Below are 22,517 nucleotides of genomic sequence, written 5' to 3'. Positions count from 1 at the left end.
TAAGTGTAATTGATATTAATTGTAACCTCACCGCGTTGTATATGCTTAACTCGTATCATTAACACTCATTAGGGTTCCCAGGGGCGCTCTTGTCAAATCTTTCAGAGTCGAGGCTCCCAGTGCTGTCAGGCGGAGCCTGGCTTGTGTCCTGTTTCGGGCCGGGACAAGGCGCGCACAGGAAGGAGTGTTCGGGCTCGACATTTCCTTCTTTTCCGGGGAAAGGCCATGTGAGGATAACTAATGAGGTTTCCCCTGCGTGGCCAGTGTGTATAGGGTCGCTAGCGACATTAATTTATAGTTTGTCTAGAATTCCAAGTTTCAGGGCAGGTACTGCGGCCTCATGTTGTTTTTAGTTTAAGTTTTGGCTAGTGTTTGCAACCTTGGGCTTGCAGGAGGCCCGAAAGCGATGCGCGATAGCTTTGCCTCGCAGCTAACAATATTAGTTCCTGAGAGTTCCTAAGAAAGCTGATTCTTACGCCGTATAATATACACTGATCTCTGTTGTGATGCGCCCTAAATGCACAAAATCACAGTTTTTGAAATTAACTAATCATTCATAAGGAACTATATTTTTCTGCAGGGTTTAGGTTCTTGAGATCTCTCAAAAAACATCAAAGGTAGCATCGTTTAAACACACTTTGTTGCCGTGACAGTATCACCACATATGAAATATCTCGCTAACAGCTACATGATGCTCACTCAGATATGACTTTATTAGGCTGTGTACGCGCGCACATGTTTGGAATAAAAATTTTTGTTTCTATATCAAGTTGCACTCATGCTGTATATGCAGTTTTCACCTGTTATCCTACTTGCAACATGCTGTGTGTAAAAAAAAATTGATCCCTTCTCGCGAGTGTTACTTTCATGTGCTGCTCATCAGTCCGTGTGATGCCGCTGAGTGTGGTTCTTATTTTAAGAATAACACTTTAAAGACCAAAATTCAATATTCCTGGAAGTGTTTCTCAAATCTCACTATTTTTAAAGAGCAGCTAACAAAAATTCCAGATTTCATTTGCAATCGCCACAGCTGGTTCTGTAACAAAATGTAGGCTAATTTTGACACCACGGGTTCCTGAGCACATGTCTATAGGCTCGGCCCAGCCACGTGTAGTAGCGCGAGGCGTTCGGCTGTGTGTGCGGAAAAGGAAACACTGGCTGTTGAGCCGCTGCCAATTTCGTGAGCCTTTAAAGGTTCGTTGACACTTGTCCAAAAATTCAGCGAGCGAAGCGGATTCAGCCGGAAAGCCGGAAAGCTGCTCGGCGAGGGCGGTCGGGCCTGGACCCATTTCTTTCGCGTTCGCCGCGGAAGCAGTGAATAGGCTTTAACGTCACATGCGGAAAAATACGAATAACGCGGCAAGCATGGCAGCTATGGCAGCGGAGCCAGGAAGCGTTGCTTTCTCTGTCGAGGTGCTCTTTGATGCCATAAATGCCCATCCTATCCTCTACGAAAAGAGGCGCGTGAACTTTAAGGATGCTGCGTACAAGAAACAACTGTGGGAAAACATAGCAAAGAGTGAGCGGCACGTGCACTTGCTGCTTTTGAAGTTTGCATTGTGCCGCTACCAGAGAGAACAATGCTATTTCTCCAGTGACAGTGCAGTGATAATTGAGCGTATTCTCCCTCGTTCCTATCCCATGCATGCGAAAGCTCTTGCGAGCATGCGCGATGCTTATTTCAGTGCGAAGGCAGCGCACTGATCGCTTCGCTCCTGCAGCCGCTGGCTCATGCATGCGCCGCTCGTGTGGTAATGCACGACGTTGATGGCTCCGTGACAGCGGAGCTAGGTGTTACGATACGAGGCTTTGTGTGGAACAACGGGAGCGTAAGGGATTTTTATCGATTCTAGAACTTCTAGAAATTTTCACAAAACCGCTTCCACCCATCACCCCCAGACCAGGGCTCACAGAGTGCTTTCATCGCACGCTCTAAGATATGACGTCCACGTATATCCAGCCCGAGCACAACCAACCGGGACACCACGCTCCCCTTTGTTACCTTTGCTTAAAACACTGCAGAGCAAAGAACAATCAGCTTTTCTCCGTTTTTTCTTAACTATGGCCGCCCACCGACCTTCACTCTCGAACAAACTTTCTTCTCTGCCCCCAAAGCCTCCCTCTAACCCGAAGAATTTATTTCCCGTCTTGCATACTGCCGTACCATTGACCGCCTAACTACTGGCGCCTCCAACGCTTGCTATACAGGACGGAGTGAGCTTTATTCCCATTCGCAAGTATGGTGGCCGCTTCTTCCAAGACGAAGGTGAGCGATTATGATTAATTTGTACAGGTACACACACACGCGCACACACGCACGCGCACGCACGCACGCACACGCACACGCGCACGCACACACGCACGCACGCACACACACATGCCTTTACTGCGGCATTTGCACTTTCGCACTCTTTGCGGGTGTTCTGCACTCAAAATACAAAGGCCAGGACATATGGCAGAGGCACTTGGGATTTGTTCTGATCGCTGTTTGTAATAACGAGGAAAAATACGTGGACCCTCATGGGCCTTCTACATTTTCACCTTGTTTTTTGTCCAGACAGCAAGTTTCCATATCACCGAGGTGTACATTGAAAAACTTTGCTCCTGAGAAAAAGTGTCCATAATTCGAGTCGCCCATATTAACGGTGATCGTAATAATGTGGTACGACTGTATTCGCATTTTGGTTGTCTAAGCAAATCAGCTGCTATTTTTTAACACTTGCGCTTCCGAGTCCAGTTAAGCGAGTTTTTGCTACAGGGGCGCACTGCAGCTCGATGGCGGTTGTGTCTTGATGACGTTTTATGTTTGAATATTGACATGTTTCCCAAAAGGAGATTAAACACAACAGTGCTCAGTGGCGCTAATCACTTTCACCCTACACCCTGCTGCAAATGTCACAAGAGACACTCGAGACTGGTGTTTCTAGAAACAGAAGAAACGTCAAGTAAACAGAATGTGTAATTTTTTTTAGACGAAAGTAGGCTGACGAATGACTTATGGGCTTTGTACATCGGGCATTTTTGTGCGCGTGGTATAGTTATATATGTTTGCATTTGTGTGGACATTGGAACAGTGCGGAATTTGAGACGATTGGCAATACCAAACATAAAGCGTTATTAGATCCTGCGCCTTTGTTCTCAGAAATAAGAAGCGAAACATTGCATGCTGTATCCTAGGCGTCTCGCATTTCATTCTCCTATAGGGGCGGAGAAGGTGATCCCAACTGGGATCGTCGCCTTGACGTCATACCTTATGCCTCTCAGATTCGCTTATGGTCGAACGCGTGTCTGCCGCCTCTTACATTCGCTGCTTCCTAAAATACCCCGAGTTCGGCACCCTGTTGAGGAGGCTGGTTGACGCAGAAAAAAAAAATGTCAGGCGACGGCCGATATGGATAAGCTCTATTTATAGCGCGAAGAAAGGAAACGCTGGATCCTCTGAGCACACACCGAGTAGCGCCGTCGGCAAAAAGATATGCAGTAGCTCACGGTGCGGCGACCGGCAGCCGCACACCAACAGTACCCGCTTACTGCCATCACGTCAGTCATAATATACTTTTGGCAAAATTGTTCGACTACGGCTTTGGGTGTCGTGTCCATGGGATTCTTGCGTCATATCTTGCACACCGCTTTCAGTTTGTAAGTATTAATAGCTGTCGATAATCAGTAAAAAAAAGTAACTGCTGGCGTACCTCAGGGAAGTATCCTTCGACCGCTTCTTTTTAACTTATATATAAATGATATCGTTAATCAATGCCTGCATGCGAAGTGCGTTATGTATGCAGATGACGTCTCATTGTTCTTCTCATCAAGCGTATATGAAGATGGGATAAACGAGGCAAGTAGGACACTAAGTACACTCCATCAATGGTTCCTTAATAATCAGTTGAAAATTAATGTAACTAAATCTGTGGCTATTATATTCAAAGCAAAAAATAAAAAAACATTATTCTACCATGCGATCTTAAGCTAGGTTAAGAAAGATAGAGGTTGTAGACAATATTAAGATATTAGGGGTACATTTCAACAGCCAGCTAAGCTGGGACAATCATGTTAACGCTGTCATCAGTAAGCTTTCTTGTGTCAGAGGTATCATTAACCGGCATCGTCATTTACTTCCATGCAAGGTTAAACTTCTCCTTTATCATTTTCTCTTTATGTCCCAAGTAAACTATGCGTACTTAGTTTGGGGAACAACTACAGCTACCAATAAAAATAAGATTTATGTTTTACAAAGAAGGCTCTACGAGCAATACTAAACGTCGGTTCTGATATAAATACATGCGACTTATTCCGCCAGTTCAATGCAGTAAAAGTAGCTGAAATGTATAATGTTAGGCTGGCTGAAAGATATAAGAAGGACATGAAACAAAATGTGAATTACTTGCGTGACACGTCACACCTTTCGCTAAACGTACAAGTTTAGCCTAGCAGACACAGCGAAGTGTGGCATATTCCAACATGCTGCACAATATATAGTACATATAGCCTAGCAAACACGTTTCCCCGTCATTTAAGTATCATGCTGCAAAAGCTGATGTATCACGAGCATGCCCTAATGATACACAGGATGTATGCGCTACTTTTTAGATTTCACCATGCTTTCACTGCTTCTTTATCTCTTTCGTTCCATGAAGTGTTGACCTGATTCGAATAACCAAAGACCTGTTTTTTATGAAGTATATTTTTCTTTTGCTTTTTTATTATCGTTTTTTTGCGTACGCTTCGTTCCTTATTGTTTTTTCTAATGATGTGAAAACCGTTGTTGCCAACCATTGTTTGCATTTTGCTTCTTTACTTGTATGCGTAATTTGCATGTTGCCTACTGCCTTGCAATGTAGAAGCCGAGGGGCATGTCAAGCCACAATTTCTGGCTTTTTTCTGTGGACCCTCACCATATGCATATGCAATATGCATGAGCATATTGTAACCACTTATATAACTACCTTTCTAAACGACAGAAGTATTCTCTCTCCCTTTCAACGTGGATTTAGAAAAGGAGTTTCAACCGTCACTCAACTAACATCTGTAACAGTTTTGCTGATACTTTAAACAAGTCAGGGCAAATTGACGTTATTTTCCTGCATTTTAAGAAACCGTTTGACTTTGTTTTACATGAAAAACTAATATGTAAGCTTGCGTTTACTGGGCTTCCTTCTTTCATAATTAACTGGGTGTCTGCTTACCTTTCTAACCGCGCACAGTTTGTCAGCATTGATAATCATTGTTCCAGCTACCTCCCAGTCACCTCTGGCGTACCGCAGGGAAGTGTGCTGGGTCGATTGCTCTTTTTGATATATATAAATGACATTGATGATGTAATTAGTGAACCAGTACAAATTAGGCTCTTTGCCTATGACTGTGTTTTGTTTAATAAAATCATGTCGTGCGAAGATCATGTCATTCTTAATTCTAACCTTCAGAACATTGATTCCTGGTGCAGTCGATGGGACATGAAACTTAAAAATGAGAAAACAGTCTTCATGAAAGGAATCAATAAAAGGAATAACCTATCATTTGCGTATAACCTTCCATCTCATCAGCTTGAGGAAGTTAACGAATACAAATACCTAGGTGTTACTCTAACCAGTATTCTTAGCTGGAATAAACACATATCAAACATATTGTCACGTACTGATGACGGCAGTCGAAGCAGCGATGAAGACGGACGAAAGGGTCTTCTAAAAGAAAACTGTTTATTGGGCTGACTTGCACCCAAAATGGACTGAATCACTCGGCGGTGGCGAACCGACAAGCGTACTCGGCGGTCGTCGAACAGAATGCCCGCCGCTGTCGGCCGTGCTCAATTTAAAGCTGACAGCGAACTTTCGAGATAAAGCGTGCAAAGTTACTAGAACATTCCGGAACAACGTAGAATCAGCTCTGCCTGGCTGCGATAAATCGAGATAAATCTAGTCGTGTCTTGCGTCGCAAACGAAGCGATAAAGTGGTGTGGCGGCAGATTTGAAAAACGAACAAACGCTGCAAATATTCGCGGCAATATGTACATCATCTTTCAAGAAACTTTGCTTCCTCAGGCATAAATTAAAAGCTACCCCTGCTAGTGCAAAACTCCTAGCCTACACGTCTATCATCAGACCTAAACTAGAGTACGCATGCACCGTCTGGGACCCTTACACAAAACATAACTTCGACATGTTGGAAATGATCCAGCGAAAATCTGTTAGATTCATTTTTAACAAATACCGTTCCACTGACTCACCAACCGCTCTGATGGCGTAACACAACATACAAACACTGCAAACACGAAGAAAAATTCACAGGTAAGCTACTTTTCTTATTCAAAAATAACAAACTGTCCATGAGCCCTGATCCATTTATTAAACCCAGCACAACGAGACTAACAAGAAATCATCGTCTGGAATCACTAACACCGTTCAACGCTAGAGTCGATGTTTTTAAATACTCATTCTTTCCGCGCACAATAACACAATGGAATGAACTCCCGCCTGATCTACTAAACAACATCCGTGCCTTTGGCAAAATTGCTTGTTGACAGCTGCTGAGTGCTTGCTTCTTGTTCTGTGCCATTATTTATATTTGTTCTGCGATGTTATTTGCTTTATTTCTTTTATGCCTTTTTGCCCTTCATGCCAGGAGCCATTTAGGGTCTGCAGTATACTGTAAATAAACAAATGTGTACATGGAAAAATAGAATTGAAAATTTTGAATGTAAAAATTGAAATAAAAGAAGGTATCGAGAACTAAGGAAACCAGAGCGGGGAAATTCTCTTGGTAGAGGCCTTAGCAATAAGACATCGAGCAGACTGCCACAGCAATGGCGCTAGCGTAATGAAGCGAGCAGTCTTCCTTAAGGCGTGCTGCTGTCCTCCGTCTTGAATGTGTGGGTGATCAGAGGTCACATGCGAGAGCTGTACGACGGTGGTTTGAGCCTTCTAATCTGATTTAAAGAAACCTCATGACGTGCTTCTATTACATAAGAGACCCGAATGTCATGCTGGTGAGTCAAGTGGGCACGGAACGAATTCCGTCATTGTTACAGTATGCACCATCTAGCCCAACAAAAAGTTCTTCTAAATCCGTCATTTTGAGCAGTGGAGTTGTGAAAGTAACATAATCTTGAATTTTTCCTCATTTTGTTGATTTAATCGATAGAATTAACATAATTAGAACATACCGACTTTCCAGGAGGCAAAGCTAAAAATGACGAGTGGGACATGCATTTAGCTGACAACGAAAACTTTACTCATGATATATACATACTAGCACTCAGTATAGCATTGCATGTAGTGTGCATGAACTGAAATACGAACGCTCAAACTAAATATCACCGCCTTTTATGGTACCTGCTTAAATACGCGATTTTGGATTGAAAGAGGACAGCTGCCGAGTTTGTGCCAGTCTTTACGCTCCACACGAAAGCAAGCATCATGTCAGATGCCTTTGCGGACGAGCAGAAAAGGGATAATAATTTCTTTGGTTCTACTGCTAAATGAATCGGTTCTCACTTAACGCCCACAGCGAACTAAATCACCTTTATATTTGCCTCATTTACGTTGGTCGGTGAAGTTTTTTGCGTTTATGTGAAGCAAAGGCTTCAGGTGAGTAGCAGCTTAATTGGTTGGAACGTGAGATGATCATCTCGTCGGTCTATGAAACGCACCATCCATTACGTCCGTAGCTCTTACATGGCGGTCTAGGCTGTGCCGGACGAGCCTTCCAGTGGGGCTGCATGTTGGGCCTGATGACAGGAAAGGGGGAAAACGCTGACGACTGGAGTCACACACGGCGCCACGAGCGTTGCACATCACACTACCCGTTAGAAAGATCTGTGAAAACTAGAACTACAATCTAACTAAACCGCTTTAAGATACCGTCGAGTTTTCAACACTTCACTCCACACACTCGGACGCGAATTGATAAGAAATATATTAGAAATAATAGCCTAAGACAATGTGGAATCAATTTATATTACTGCCAATGAAATAATTGAAGCGAACGCGTAAAAGACGTAGTTGTGAGTTTTCAAAGGTTTAGTTTGTCTTTTAGCACGTGGAAGAAACTTCCCAGGCAAGCATCGAGTAACAGCTTGAAATTTAATGGTTTACATAAACGCCCCTATCCAAAAGGCTCATACTTATCCTTGCAGCGGAAGTGGTTAAACACCATTCAAGCACAATTCTGCCCCCGGCGTCCATGTCCGAGTGAGGCGCCCGCATTGCGTCAAGGCCAAGCGCACTGCAGCGTGGTGCACAGATGAGAGGCCGCGGCGAGAGAGTGCCGCTGCCAAGGCAATGTGCAGTTCGAAGTTCTGACCGTGTGCCGGTCTTCATGCGCAACAAACCACGCAGACGATCCATCTCGCAGAAACAACATTGAACTAGGCCGCGCAAAACTACTGCTTCCGCATTCCCGCACGTAAGCACTCTTAGGTCAACCGGATTTTCTAATTTGATATCCTCTTCGTGGCTAGAACATATTAGCTTTCGTATTTTCTGTCTAGTGCTCGAACTAGTAGAAAAAAGGCGAGATAGACCAATGAGCCAACGAGGAGTGGACGACCGTTAGGAGGCCGTGAATGTTGCTTAGTAGGCAGTAGACAGACACCCTTCCATAGGCACAATCTCACGCAAAGGCTGACCGGCAAGCCGGAGAAACCACTTGAACCCGTTACGTGATGTAGATTCCAACAGGGCACAGAGGCGCGAGCACAACAGCCAAACGGGCGAGTTGGTGGTACATATTGAAAGGCCAGCAGCCGAAAGACTTTAGTCTGTGCTTCTTCTGCTCCGGTCTTCGTCTTTGCGCTGTTTGCCGTTCAACAGAGACAAGGACGGACAGTGGGGACGACGAATCCGTTACCGCCTGGTCACCATCAGACCGGTGTCCTCATTACAAGTGAGGTGGCCCTGCGCACTGCTGTCTCCCCCCGTTGGTCATCTGTGGGCTCAAATTGTACCAGTGTGTAGTCAATGCATAACGAGAAATAGGAAGAAATCTTCGTATACACTGTTTCCATCCGCGGGAGCCCGCTACACGGCACACTTTATATTCCAGCACACCAGAGCTATCACTGTGGTTTGAAAGAGTCTTTCAAGAGTGCATGTTGTTGGGCGGGTCGGTCGTGCATCGTTAAGTAAAGGTACTGCACAAAATAATACAAACGCGGGCAAAGAAGGGCACAAGGACGGGCGCAGACTCGCGACTGGGTTTATACAGAAAATCATCATCATCATCATCATCATCATCACCATCATCATCACCATCATCATTATTATCATGATCATGATCATCAGCCTTACTACACCCACTGCAGGGCAAAGGCCTCTCCCATGTCTCTCCAATTAACCCTGTCCTTTGCCAGCTGCATCCACCCTTTGCCTGCAAACTTCTTAATCTCATCCGCCCACCTAACCTTCTGCTGCCCCCTGCTACGCTTACTTTCTCTTGGAATTCACTCCATTACCCTTAAGGACCAGCGGCTATCTTGCCTTCACATTACATGGCCTGCCCAAGCCCATATCTTTCTCTTGATTTCGACTAGGATGTCATTAACCCGTGTTTGTTCCCTCACCCACTCTGCCCGCTTCCGGTCTCTTAAAGTTAACCTATCATTTTTCTTTCTATGGCTTGCTGCGTTGTCCTTAACTTAAGTTGAACTCTTCTCGTTAGCCTCCGCGTTTCTGCCCCGTAGCTGAGTACCGGTAAGATAAAGCTGTTGTACACTTCCCTCTTGAGGGAAATCGGTAAACTGCCGCTCATGATCTGAGAGAATTTGCCATATGCACTCCACCCCGTTCTTATCCTTATAGTTATCTCCCTCTCATGATCCGGATCAGCTGTCACTACCTGCCCTAAGTGGACGTATTCCGTTACAACTTCTAGGCTCTCGCTGCCAATTGTGAACTGTTGTGTCCTTGCTAGGCTGTTGAACATTACCTTGGTTTTCTGCATGTTAATTTTTAGACCCATCGTTCTGCTCTGCCTGTCTAACTCATTGATAATGATTTGCAGTTCACCTCCTGAGTGACTCAGCAAGGCAATGTCATCAGCGAATCGCAGATTATTGAGGTATTCTCCATTTATTCTTTTTCCCAACTGTTCCCAATTCAGGCCTCGGAACACCTCCTGTATACATGCGGTGAACAGCATTGGCGAGATCGTGTCTCCTTGCCTGACGCCCTTACTTATTGGAATTTTTTTGCTGACTTTATGGAGGAGTATAGTAGCTGTGCAGTTGCTATATATATCTTCCAGTATTTTGACATAAGGCTCTTCTACCCCCTGATTACGCAATGCCTGTATGACTGCTGAGGTTTCCACTGAGCCGAATGCTTTCTCGTAGTCAATGAAAACTATATATAGAGGTTGGATATATTCTGCGCATTTCTCTATCACCTGATTGATAGTGTGAATATGATCTATTGTGGAATAACCTTTACGAAAGCCTGCCTGATCGTTTGGTTGATTAAAGTCTAATGTTGTCCTGACTTTATTAGCGATTACCTTAGTAAATACTTTGTAGGCAACGTGTAGTAAGCTGATCGACCTGTAATTTTTCAAGTCCTTGGCGTCTCCCTTCTTACGAACTAAGAGAATGTTTGCATTCTTCTTAGCTTCTGGTACAGTGGAGGTCATAAGACATTGCGTATACAGGGTGGCTAGTTTTTCTAGCACGATGTCTCATCCATCCTTCAACAGATCTGCTGTTACCTGATCCTCCCCAGCTGCTTTTCCCCTTTTCATTGCTTCTAAGGCTTTCTTTACTTCATCTTTCGTTACTGGCGGGATGACGCATTGCTGTGCACTGCTGTATTTCTCATTAACGCTCTGATTACATTGGCTACTGTACAGGTCTGTGTAGAACTCTTCGGCTACGTTAACTATCTTATCCATATTTCTAATGGCATAACCCTGCTTGTCTCTTAATGCATACATCTGGTTTTTACCTATGCCTAGTTTCCTCTTCACTGCTTTTAGGCTACCTGCGTTCTTTAGAGCATGCTAGATTTTCTCCATATTAAACTTCCTTATGTCGGCTACCTTGCGCTTATTTACTAACTTTGATAACTCTGTTAGTTCTATTCTGTCGATAGTCTTACACGCCCTCATGCTTTGGCGCTTCTTAATCAGATCTTTCGTCACCTGAGATAGCTTTCCGGTATCCTGTCGAACTGTCCTACCGCCTACTTCTACTGCGCACTCCGTAATTATTGATGCCAGATTATCGTGCATTGTATGAACATCAAGATCGTCTTCCTCAGTTGAAGCCGAATATCTGTTTTGCAGCGCTATCCTGAACTCCTGTGCTTTCCATCTTACTGCTAACTCGTTAATGGTCTTCTTCTTCACTAGCTTCTCTGTCCTACCGCCTACTTCTACTGCGCACTCCGTAATTATTGATGCCAGATTATCGTGCATTGTATGAACATCAAGATCGTCTTCCTCAGTTGAAGCCGAATATCTGTTTTGCAGCGCTATCCTGAACTCCTGTGCTTTCCATCTTACTGCTAACTCGTTAATGGTCTTCTTCTTCACTAGCTTCTTCCGTTCCCTCTTCAAGTCTAAGCTAATTCTAGACCTTACCATTCTGTGGTCGCTACAACGCACCTTTCCGAGGACGGCCACATCCTGAATGATGTCAGGTTTAGCGCATAGTATGAAGTCGATTTCATTTTTAGTTTCATCAGTGGGGCTCTTCCAGGTCCACTTCCTGTTTTCTCGTTTGCGAAAGAAGGTATGCATGATCCGTAAATGATTTCTATCCGCGAATTCGACTAATAACTCTCCTCTGCTATTTCTAGAGCCTATCCCATAGTCATCTACCGCTTGGTCGTCAGCCTGCTTCTTGCCCACCTTCGCACTGAAGTCGCCCATCAGTACAGTGTACTGCGATTTTACTTTATTCATTGCCGATTCTACGTCCTCATAGAAACTTTCAACGGTCTGGTCATCATGGCTGGATGTGGGTGCGTAGGCCTGCACCACTTTCAGCTTGGACCTCCTATTCAGCCTAATTGCTATAGCTGCTACCCTCTCGTTAATAATATAGAGCTCCTCTACGTTGCCAGCTATATCCTTATTAATGAGGAATCCCACGCCTTGTTCTCGTCTATCCTCTAATCCGCGATAGCACAGTATGTGTCCGTCCTTTAGTACTGTATGCGCCTCACCGGTCCTCCTAACTTCGCTAAGCCCTATCACATCCCATTTAATTCCCGTTTGTTCTTCAAACAGCACGGCTAGGCTAGCCTCACTAGATAAGGTTCTAGCGTTAAACGTTGCCAGGTTCAGATTCCAATGGCGGCCTGTCCGGAGCCAGAAATTCTTAGCACCCTCCGCTGCGTCACAGGTCTGACCGCCGCCGTGGTCAGTTGCTCCGCAGCTGCTGGGGACCGAGGGCCGAGGGTTAATTGGTTTGATCATAGAAGGTTGTGGCCAAGTACTACACCAGGGTGGCCAAATACTGCTCTGGTGAGAGAGTGCGTTGTCGGTTCTGGTCACCGAGATCAGGTCGCACTCCAGGCCTGGTTATGCAATTCCATCGACACGCGGATTTTTTTCTTTTTGAAACGAGGTGGAGAATTGCGCGGCACCAGATTCGAACCCCGGTCCTCTAGCACGCGAGGTGGATGTTCTACCTCTACGCCATCGCTGCAGTTTCACAGTAAAACAACGCATACTCGTACCTTCCACACCGCCATGTCCATCACTAAGCGCAAGCCAGAAATCTGCTTTCTGTCTGTCTGATACAGTCTTATCGACTCACGCTATCATCTCTTTTGTTCCTTATGAAAAAAGCTTAGGCAAGTTTGCTGCCTTTGCTGCCTTTGCTGCCTTTGCTGCCGAAAACGAGGATTTTGAGGCGTAGCCGTGACAAGATGGCACGTGAACTTGGCGAGGCTTTTTTCATAAGGAATAAAAAAAAATGATAGCGTGAGTGATACCTCGATAAGACTTCATCAGAAAGAAAGCAGATTTCTGGCTTGTGCTTAGTGATGGACATGGCGGTGTGGAAGATATAAGTATGCGTTGTTCTTGTGAATAAACCCAGTCGCGAGTCTGCGCCCGTCCTTGTGCCCTTCCCGTCCGTGTTTGTATTATTTTGCCCAGTACCTTTCCTCAACGATGGAATAGTCTATTGAGAGGCTTATTCCAAAGAGTACGCGCGCCTTCTCTGCAAGCAGGTGAACGCATATCCGAGGGAGGGAAGCAGGACCTTTCTTGGCACGTGGTAAGCAGCGAATCAAAAAGACATCGCAGGCTGCGTTCTATTGAGAATACTCTATGACGGCGGCTGTGTCGGTGAACAAGAAGATATCTTGTTCCGCCACTGCTGCTCTGCTCACGCTTCTATCAAGCAGAACAGGGGTAAAAAGAAGGTCGGATGTTGGCGCAGGGCCTGCCAGTGTACTCGCACGCAAAACCAACTGCACTCCTCGATTCTCGGCGCATGAAAAGGGTCGTTTGCGTTCAAAGAGGCGGAAATGTGATCCGTCTTTTTCGGGCAATTGGATCGCCTCGAGGGAGTCGCCCAGAGTGCTCCATTCGTGTAGCACCACGCATTGTGCTCTCCGCAGAACCCACGACGGAGGAAGAACCTGCTTCCTCTTCTTCCCTTCCTTTGCTTTTTGAGTAGGCGCCTTATCGGCTCCCTTGGGATTGCAATGGCGTATTACGTAAAGGAGGGCCACTCTACATTTCCTTGTGTTTTTAATCCGTAAAAGAGGTTTCTTTTGACAGACATTTCGTATATGTGACAACTGGAGGAGTTCTGCCTTCGACGTGCATATCATTTCATTTCTGCTGATTATTGTTGCTGTTGGCTTGTACCAAGTGCGAAAGTCCTCTTAATAATTTCAGTAAACCTTCATATCTGTCCATGCGATTTTGTTTACGTATCGAGCGAAAGTTTATTTGAGCCTATTCCCCTTCAGTCACGAATTATAATTTTGGATGGAGACCTTCAAAATTACAGATTTCGTGCGAGAACACTACTTCAGTAGCTCTTCTGGACAAGCCGATGTCTGGCTGAAGCCTCTCGGATACCTGCAGAAAGAGAATAAATATTTCCGCCACTGGGGGGGCTTCGAGCCCGCGGCGGCGCGAACAGATTAGCTTCATATTGTGGACCAGCGCAAAACAGACAACGGACCTAGGAAATAGAAGGCGACACGGGCGCCCGTGTCGTTTGCTATTTCCTAGATCCGTTGTCCGTTTTGCGCTGGTCCACAATATGAATTACTTCGAAGTTGCCCAACACAACGTACTGTTAGATCAGCTTCGCTGGCCACTGCACGATAGCACTACCCTATCGCCGCAGCTTATCTCTCCTCGTGTTAAAACTGCAACAAACTCTCGCGCTGTGCATTCGACATCATCTTCAGCATGTAATAGTATTATCAAAATAATATTCGCACTTTGAGCTATGTGGTGGAGGTGACAGAAGGATGTGCGCTGCATGCGTTGGCGCGGACAACGTTGTGGCAGAACCAGGGCACTAGAACAATGCGTGCTGGCGTTGACAACATTCCTGGAGACGCGTGGCATTGGAGCATAGGCCGCCGGCGTAGTGGCATTGACGACGAAAAAGTTGAAGACCCGCATAGCTGGCTCCCTGGGTCGGTGAACGCCTCTATCGCGCTTTCAAGTACGTTGCGGTGGTCTCCACCTGCGAATAATGTGCTTTCGCATAGTACTTTGTGCTTAGCAATACTAAATCGCCAGCTAATTTTTTTTTGTCACTTTAATATGGGTAATGAGGACAAACCCTCGACTCTCACAGCAATATGTATCCGGTGTTTAGAATGCAGTACACTAGAGAAAGGCTTTGTGGAAGTGGTGTTTTTTGTGGTGTTCTCGATGCAATGATAACACGCACTTACGTTTGCCTTATTACGTGACTGCCTGCGAAGAAAGCTCTCTTTACAGCTTCTGCTACGTCGACAACCGAGTTCCTTAGCTGTCAGCGACCTTGGTGCAGAGGAAGAGGGACCGCATTATTTTGGTCATATATTAAGCGCCCAGAGCGTCCAAATATTGCTGGATATGTATGTATAAGTATGCATGTAGATATGCAAGATATGTACAAGCGGTCGTTGGACGTGAAGAGTTGGAGAATTAGAGACGTTATCACGACTTCAGACATCATGAGTAGTCCTCTGGACCGCCGGGTGTGTAAAATTGCTCTGAATTTTTAAAGGAGAGTGGTGACCAGAATTATCCACTTGGAGCTAGAAAAATGTTCTCAAACTTCCGGATCACTGCATGCTGCGGTGCCCAGTACAGGAGACACGGAGCCCCATGTGCGTTCTATGACTTTTTTTGTTTTACTGCATGATTCGTTATTACATACGTTTTGCTTGTGGACAGCTTTGCTTGGGAGCCAAAGTGTTCATATAACGAGGCAAGACTGCAATGATTTTTGGAAACTAATATGTAACCATTTCTTGTTGACCCTAACCGTAGTGGTTTCACGGGCCGAAGATCACTGTAGCTGCGAAGGTCTCCTGGAGCCGGTACAATTAAGGCACCGCATACACCACGCTGGGCATACGACGAACTTTGAGATGAATACAATAATGCATGTTTTTTTCTTCTGAAGAAGTTGTTTTCATAGTGCTTCTCCGACATGGAGTTAAGCATGGCTGTGCTTTCGTCCTGCTCTCTCACACAGAGGTCAGGAACCCCAGCATTTGCCAAAGCACGCACCTTCCGTGGCAGCAACTTACCTAACCAACCAGAAAAACACAGACGTATTTTTTTTTGCAGCACTTCTTTTCTGTGCAACACAACTTTGTTCTGTACAGCTCGACCTTTTCTTCTTCTCAGTGAGTTGGCTTCCGACGCTGAAGAACAGGTGCGTGATTTGGACAAAAAGTTTCGGCCGTGACGGTCTGCTCAACTAGAGCTTCTTTTGGCTTCAGTTTACTTCGTCGCTGCGTCTCCACAGTGCGTTCAGAGAGCGGCTAAGGTGTTTTCGTTCCTGGTTGCCCAGCAGTCGTGCCTTGATCGTATTTTTCCAATACACGTGCGAAGACGGAGCGCACCTGGAAGCACGAGAACCAGTCAAGCGCTTCAGTTTAATGACTACAGGAAGCGCAGCAATGTTATTTGCTTTGATGGATCCAAAAGTAAGAAGCCGCGAATTCTAGCGATTACTCTTTATCATGACAACTTGTGTTCGAAATGCCTTAGTTGTAAATATTTAATCTAATAAAGAATGAGGTGAAGGATGCTTGTGAAACGCGTTCGGTGTGGGAAACCATTTTTTTAAAACCTGCAGGTACTGTTTCCGTCAATAGAAACCAAGCAGCTAGGTTTGTTTCTTAGCTCTGCAGTCTAGCACTTATGACACTCCTTAACTCTTTCCTGACCGCACTCACTGACCATCGCTACCCGGCTAACGAAGGATGCGAACGCAGACGTGTTCAAGCGCTTCCGCGCCGTTCTTGAACATGCTGCGCCATATACTTTGACACTAGAAAAATGTAGTGTAATTTTGTCTTTAGTGTTTTTCACCACGGCGGCGTTTTTCGAACCACTTCTGAGAACAGCAGAACATAAAAGCAGAGAATGGCCACCCCCGCCAGTGTGGCACACGCCCTGAAACGCGGAAAATCTGCTGATGCAGCGGCGTCCACACTTGATTTTCGGCAGCAGTCACTCTTAGACTGCTATCTCATTATCCAACTTTAGTTCATGATGAGGCACCTTTAGTTCGTGATCTGCAAAGTAGCACAATGATTTTTTATGTGGTGATTCGTTCATCTTAGCTCCCAGATACAATTCAGAGCACGTGCTTATGTCTTAACGAAAAAGTGAGTTACAGCCACTTTTGCCAGGTACAATTCTCCTAAAGAGCCCTCCACAGAAACGCAAGGCCCGTTCGAAAGCTCGTTTTAAAACCGCCGTTTTAGGTAATTGTGCGGTGCGTAACATAATGAGCCTTTATAGGGTTATGCGTTCGTGTTACCAGCCTAATGTCATTGTATTCCTGTCGGGATACGTTTAAATAAAATGCAAGTTGCATGTGTTTTCCGCAAGCATAGTCTTTCCACAGAGCCGTTCCCGCCCACAGAAGGCGAGATTGCATCACATTATGTTACAGTAAATGCCAAAAGCATGTTGTTCCTTCGCTAAAGAGGATATTATCCGCCAGAGAGCAGCATTTGAACTGAAGTCACAGGCGACAAAATTCGCAAGACGAGCTCGTTTTTCTTATCCTCCTAGACACACAAAGGATCAAATGTTTGATAGGCGCTGTGAACACCCTTCTACGCAGCTAAAATACAAGTTGCGCATTTCACGCGATAGACAAAATTCACTGACTTATCTTTCCACGAACAGTTTAAAAAATTGCTTTGTATCGCGCAAAGCGGCGCAAAAAGAAGTTTACTACTTTGAGAAATTTTTCTAGGCTTAGCTTTTCAGAGATGGCTAAGAAAACGAGTACAGCGGTCACCTTAGCCTCTCACTGGTTCCCTGGCACACCGGTATCACGAGAAGAAGGCGCGCTCAGTTTTATATCGCATGTGCTGTTGTTAACTTCAAAACCAGGCCGTCCAAGTCACCGGCGATGCACGTCAGCGCAGATTAGAGGGAGTGAACTTATTCCGCTAGGTAGGCCTACTTTCACCCTACGGCCAGTGAGCCTGCAGGGTCGGAGTTGCGTGCTCAGGTCTGTGAGGTGAAGCGCGAAGCGAAGAACAGGGCTCGCGGCTACGCAGGACCATGAAGCAAGGGAACGCTTCCCCACCCATTCAGAGCAGAAATGGTAAGGGCTTAGAAAGCTGGCTTTCACTTCCATATGCAGAAAGGTCGTGCCCCAGGGCGCGAAGTTTGCATCTGTCTCCTTGCATTCAATGGAGAACTGTTTCATTCCAAAAGAGCGCACAAAAGCCGCGGGCTGTGTGGAAACTTCCCCCTTTGCGCGCCACAGCACACGCATTCCACAGCCCTGCAACATTTGGAAAGGGGCCGGCTGATCGTTGCAATTTAATCTCCTTTCTGGCAAAGCGCAAGCAGACGTTCGTAGTTCTTGATTTTGCGGTATTCCTTTCACCCGTCAAGCTAGATCCAAACCGGGGGCGTCAAGAACTAGACTTTTCATAACGCCTGATGTCAGCGCGTATGCAGTCGAAAAGGCAGCCACAGTCTCTTGCAACAGCTGCGTAATATGAGTCTTTCACGGCTGTAACCTCAACACACACATTCACACATTTGCGCGTATCACGTTCAGCATTGAGTCCGTACGTAACGCTGTGGTGAACGTTACCAGAATTTTTAAGCCCAGATAAGTTATCGCAGTTATATACAGAGAAATTATTCAGCCAAGGTCCGTTGTAATCAAGGATAATTTAGAGCGGTAGGTTCTAGGTATTTGCTGAAAAATTCTGCTTTGAACCAGCTTACCATACACTTTTTCGCACTAAAATAGTAGCGCAAGCGTGGCAGTAAATTTCTGGCAAGACGATCATAACACTAAAGAAAGCGAAACCTCTATTTACGACGGCGTAACGCTTGGGCAGACGTTTTCGGCTCTTATTAAGGTTTTTCGCAATCATCAGCAGCAAGAAAGAAAAGGAAGTAGAGGGAGGAATGGTGAGTTAGGTCGCGGGAGAAGGCGTCGATCATTCCAAGCCTGTCGCTCGGGAAATCAACAATGCTCGCTTCCAAGGTGCGCAGTTAAATTGTTAAAGAGACACGCTACCGCAATTCTGAAAGACCAGCCTAGTCCTAATCAGGTATCCTCGGCGGTCATTGGCATGCCATGACCACCATGGCTGCAATAGCCAGATTGTGATATACGGTGGTATGGCAATGCCGTGGCTCCGATTGGAACTGCATGCCTCTTGCGTTCTGGATGTGATTAGGTTCTCTTGCCTTTAGATGTGCTCAGTGTCGTTCTTTTGTGACATGTCGCCAAGATGGCTGTAAATGTGCCAGTTATAGGGGCTTCCCGCCATCCTCACGCTAGGCTTATTCCAATTTGGGCTTGATGTTCTGCGTGTGGAAAATTCCCGTGCTTATTATTAACATTCACCATAGTGGCTGCCGTCCGGCGACAGCCATGTGCTTTGCTAACCGCATAGAGCGCTCTTAATTGCTCGTTTTGCGTGTGATCATGCGTGAATGCACCAAGATGACCAGCCAAAAGATAGCAGAAGGGCAGAATTCACAACACACTGCAAACCAAAGTGAAGGAGGCAGCCTTTCCGCTTCTGCTGCTCCAGTGAACATTTTCCCTCTATGAATGCTTTTGCCTGTTTTTTGCACGTGTGAAATAGCCGTGACCAAGAGGTGCCTTAACGTATTAGTACCAACACTGTGGTAACACGTAACAGCAACCAAAATTTCATCGCGAAGATAGCGCTTAAGCCATTCAACAAGTCTGTGGTGAAGGTTGATCCGCGAATGTCTGCTTTCTGGTCTTCGTGATGTCTTTTCCTTAACAGACATGAAGTCATAAACTTTTTTCTCGCTAGCTTGCTATCTGTGCATCCGTGATACTTTCGCGTTCTTTGAATGCTGGCTGAGACACGAAACCATTTGCCCTGTGTTTTGTTGTATATTTCTCAGTTCAGCTCTTTAGACTTTTATTCAGTCTTGCTAGCACTCTCACTTTGCCTAAAGTTTCTTCTCTGGTTTCGTGGCTACTCTCTAAAAACGGTTGTCTATTGTTTGTTATTCGAATAAATTCTTCACGCAAATTACTTTTCTTCAATTGAAGTTTCCTCATTCCGCTCTTCAGTGATTGCAGTTCTTGAACATTTCACTTATACAGTTTAGCTTTCGCTACTGTGTAGAGTGCTTTGAAGTGAAGAGGCGAAGTGGATGCGCTGACATACACAGAAGCGTTCCAAAGCTACAATGTGAGAAAACGTGACACACTGATATATATCAAACAGCAGAATGCATTAAAAATGTAAACGCCGCTCGTTTATTGAGCTCTAGGCGTTCAGCAATGTCTTCAACGCATTCAGTTTTCGCTGAATGCAGTGACCAGCTTCTGTTGTTGTTATTACCATGAATTTTTCTAGGTAGCCGACTGATGGTTTTCAGTCATAGTGTATTACCACGTGACATGATGCGCAAAGAGATAATCGATGAGGTGTAAGTGAAAAAAGAAATGATGTTTTTCTTTCGCTCATTCCTCTCACCGTTTACTTTCTCAGTATCTCTGTACTCTAAAATAAGAAGCTTCTGCCCCATGCAAATTGTTCTAAGCAGCGATGGAGGTGAAAATCTTGGTGCCCTCAAACGCCTACGGTCTAGCGGCTGTTTACACTCACACTGCTTGCTTTTTTTCAGGCTCAGCGTGAAAGCTGTTTATCCTGAAAGCGCCGACCACTTTTCCACTTTGCCAGAAGCGGATTTTAAGCGCCCGAGCACACCCGGCTTCTGTTTTAAGGCACCACACTAACATAAAAGCTCACTGTTGCCCCCTGCAGGAGGAGGCCCAAATGAAACTGCTAATACAAAGACAAGAGAGAGAGAGCAAAAAGTCAGGCACTAGGCTATTTGTCGCGCATTTTTTTTAGTCCCGTATTCTTTCATTCTTTTGTATGTAGTTTTCTTCCTTAAGGCGGTAGACAAAATTGGCAAAGCAGCGATTTTGTTTCTGACGAAATGGCGTTAACTGCACCGCTTCCCGCGGAGGCCACCATACGCAAGCTGCGGCTCCCACGAAGCAAGCGCACATCACTGGAAGTGACCCTTTATAGGCTTAAATTAGAAAGGCTGCGGCAGTTGTTGCCACGACACACCTTTCTGCGAGAGGTACTTTTGTATCGTGCAGTGTACTGCGATGAAATACGTAACATGGTATTACCGTTCCTTTCAGGACGCCCGTACTGCTTCCACTGCCGAAGGCTGCCTAAATGTGCCCTTCGCCTTCGAACGACAACGAAAGGTTCCAAGTCAATCCAATTCATAATGAGCTACAAACAACGCAAAAGGCACAAGGAATAAATAAAAACGTAACACAACAGCAAGTGTTTTGTGCCGTCTATTTCCCGTCCTTCCATATGTTTTTATATGTATTTCTTGCATCGAGGAGTATTAGCCTGCCCAAGCCTTCCCTTACTACTAAATTCAGTTTAATACCGAAACTTCGAAGCTGAAACTGATGAACGGATAAAGAAGGCAAGGTTTACAGGAAGTCACAAAGAAGAAAATATAGGTGGGTTTAAAAGGCGTTCAGAGAGAAAGCACGCATGCTTGGTCCCAAAGCTTTATTTCTTCTTATTTGAGTTCCGGAAATTCTTACACAGGTCCTTCTCTAGGCGCGCTCGCTGGATTTCAGGAAGCTCCTAAAAAGGAGAAAAGAAAAATGAAGGACAAACATGTGTATTGAGAAGGTTATGCTTGTGGTGCTCGGTGCGACCAATATACGAAATATAAGCTTTCACAGCCTTCGGTCTATAGCCTTCCCTGTGGGTAGCGTTTGTCGCACCAATCAGTATGAGGCCGGCGCGACGAAGGAAATGAGGGAAGTGCTAGTACTTATGATGGCGTGCAGCCGAACGAGGAGGGAGCTCGATTCGGCTGCACTTCGGCGGCTGATGCTGTTCCTGCTGCGTAAGGCCGCCGCTGGTGCTAGGTGTTCTTTGTGTTTATATATTTACATACCTCTTTACATAGAGTGGGAAGCAAGGCCGAAGGGTATGAAGTTGATGCTGACTATATTTAACCGTACGCTGACCTGTAAACCTGTCACCCCGTGGCCTTTTTGCAATTCTAATCCAATTTTTTTTTGTTTTAATACAATACATTCTAATGATATTCCAATTCTATTTTGAATTCCATTTAGCTTGCCTTTGTAGCCGTGTGGCTGCGCTTGGGTGGATGCCAATGAGTAATAATTACAAATCTACTCCTCGGAGGATTCCCCTAAAATATTTTACCAACACTGTTCCCACTTCAAGTTATTGATCAATTCACTATCACCCTACCAGAACCTTACCGTCCTAGTTAGCTCAGTTGGTAGAGCGACTGCTCCGGTGAAGCGGTGGTCCCGGGTTCGAATCCCGGACCAGGACGATGTTTTCTTTACCTGCGAAGTTTCCGAGAAAGCTGTATAGCTTTCCTCTGTAGCTGTCTGGCTGCGCTTGGGTGGCTGCCAATGAGTAATTACTCCCTTATTACAATTACATTCCAATTATGTTCTAGTTATATTCCACCTCTGCTCTAATTCTGTTCCAGTCCTTTCTAGTTGGCGTAGTTGTAAGTGCAATAAAACGGAGAGTTGAGCTAGTTCATTCAACATACTTTAAAAATGAATGCGGCTGTGGAGCCCCGGTGCAGCGACTCGGCTCGGCGGCGCGACGAAGTCACGTGACTATGGCAGCGGGGCAGCAAAGACATTCAACGTCAAACCGCAGCCCACAGCGGAATCGGCGCCGCTAGGCGAGTAAAGCTTCTGCTCTAAAACACAGCGCAACGGACGAAGAAGTGGCGAGTAGACCGGAAAAGTGCTGTTTCTGCTTTTCCCGTCTACTCTCCTTTACCTCGTCCGTTGCGCTGTATCTTTA

At 45.5% G+C, this 22,517-nt stretch overlaps 1 non-coding gene across 1 annotated transcript; it reads left to right on the top strand.

Annotated features, from left to right (window-relative positions):
• Positions 1–21,951: 21,951 nt before the first annotated feature.
• On the top strand, positions 21,952–22,025 carry TRNAT-GGU (transfer RNA threonine (anticodon GGU)). The gene has a single exon. It is a non-coding gene; the product is annotated as a tRNA-Thr (tRNA).
• The last annotated feature ends 492 nt before the right edge of the window (positions 22,026–22,517 follow it).

This window comes from Amblyomma americanum, chromosome 6, assembly GCF_052857255.1.
Source record: "Amblyomma americanum isolate KBUSLIRL-KWMA chromosome 6, ASM5285725v1, whole genome shotgun sequence".
NCBI lineage: Eukaryota > Metazoa > Arthropoda > Arachnida > Ixodida > Ixodidae > Amblyomma > Amblyomma americanum.
The sequence above is the reverse complement of the archived record's forward strand: the minus strand, read 5'-3'. Positions and strand labels throughout refer to the sequence as shown.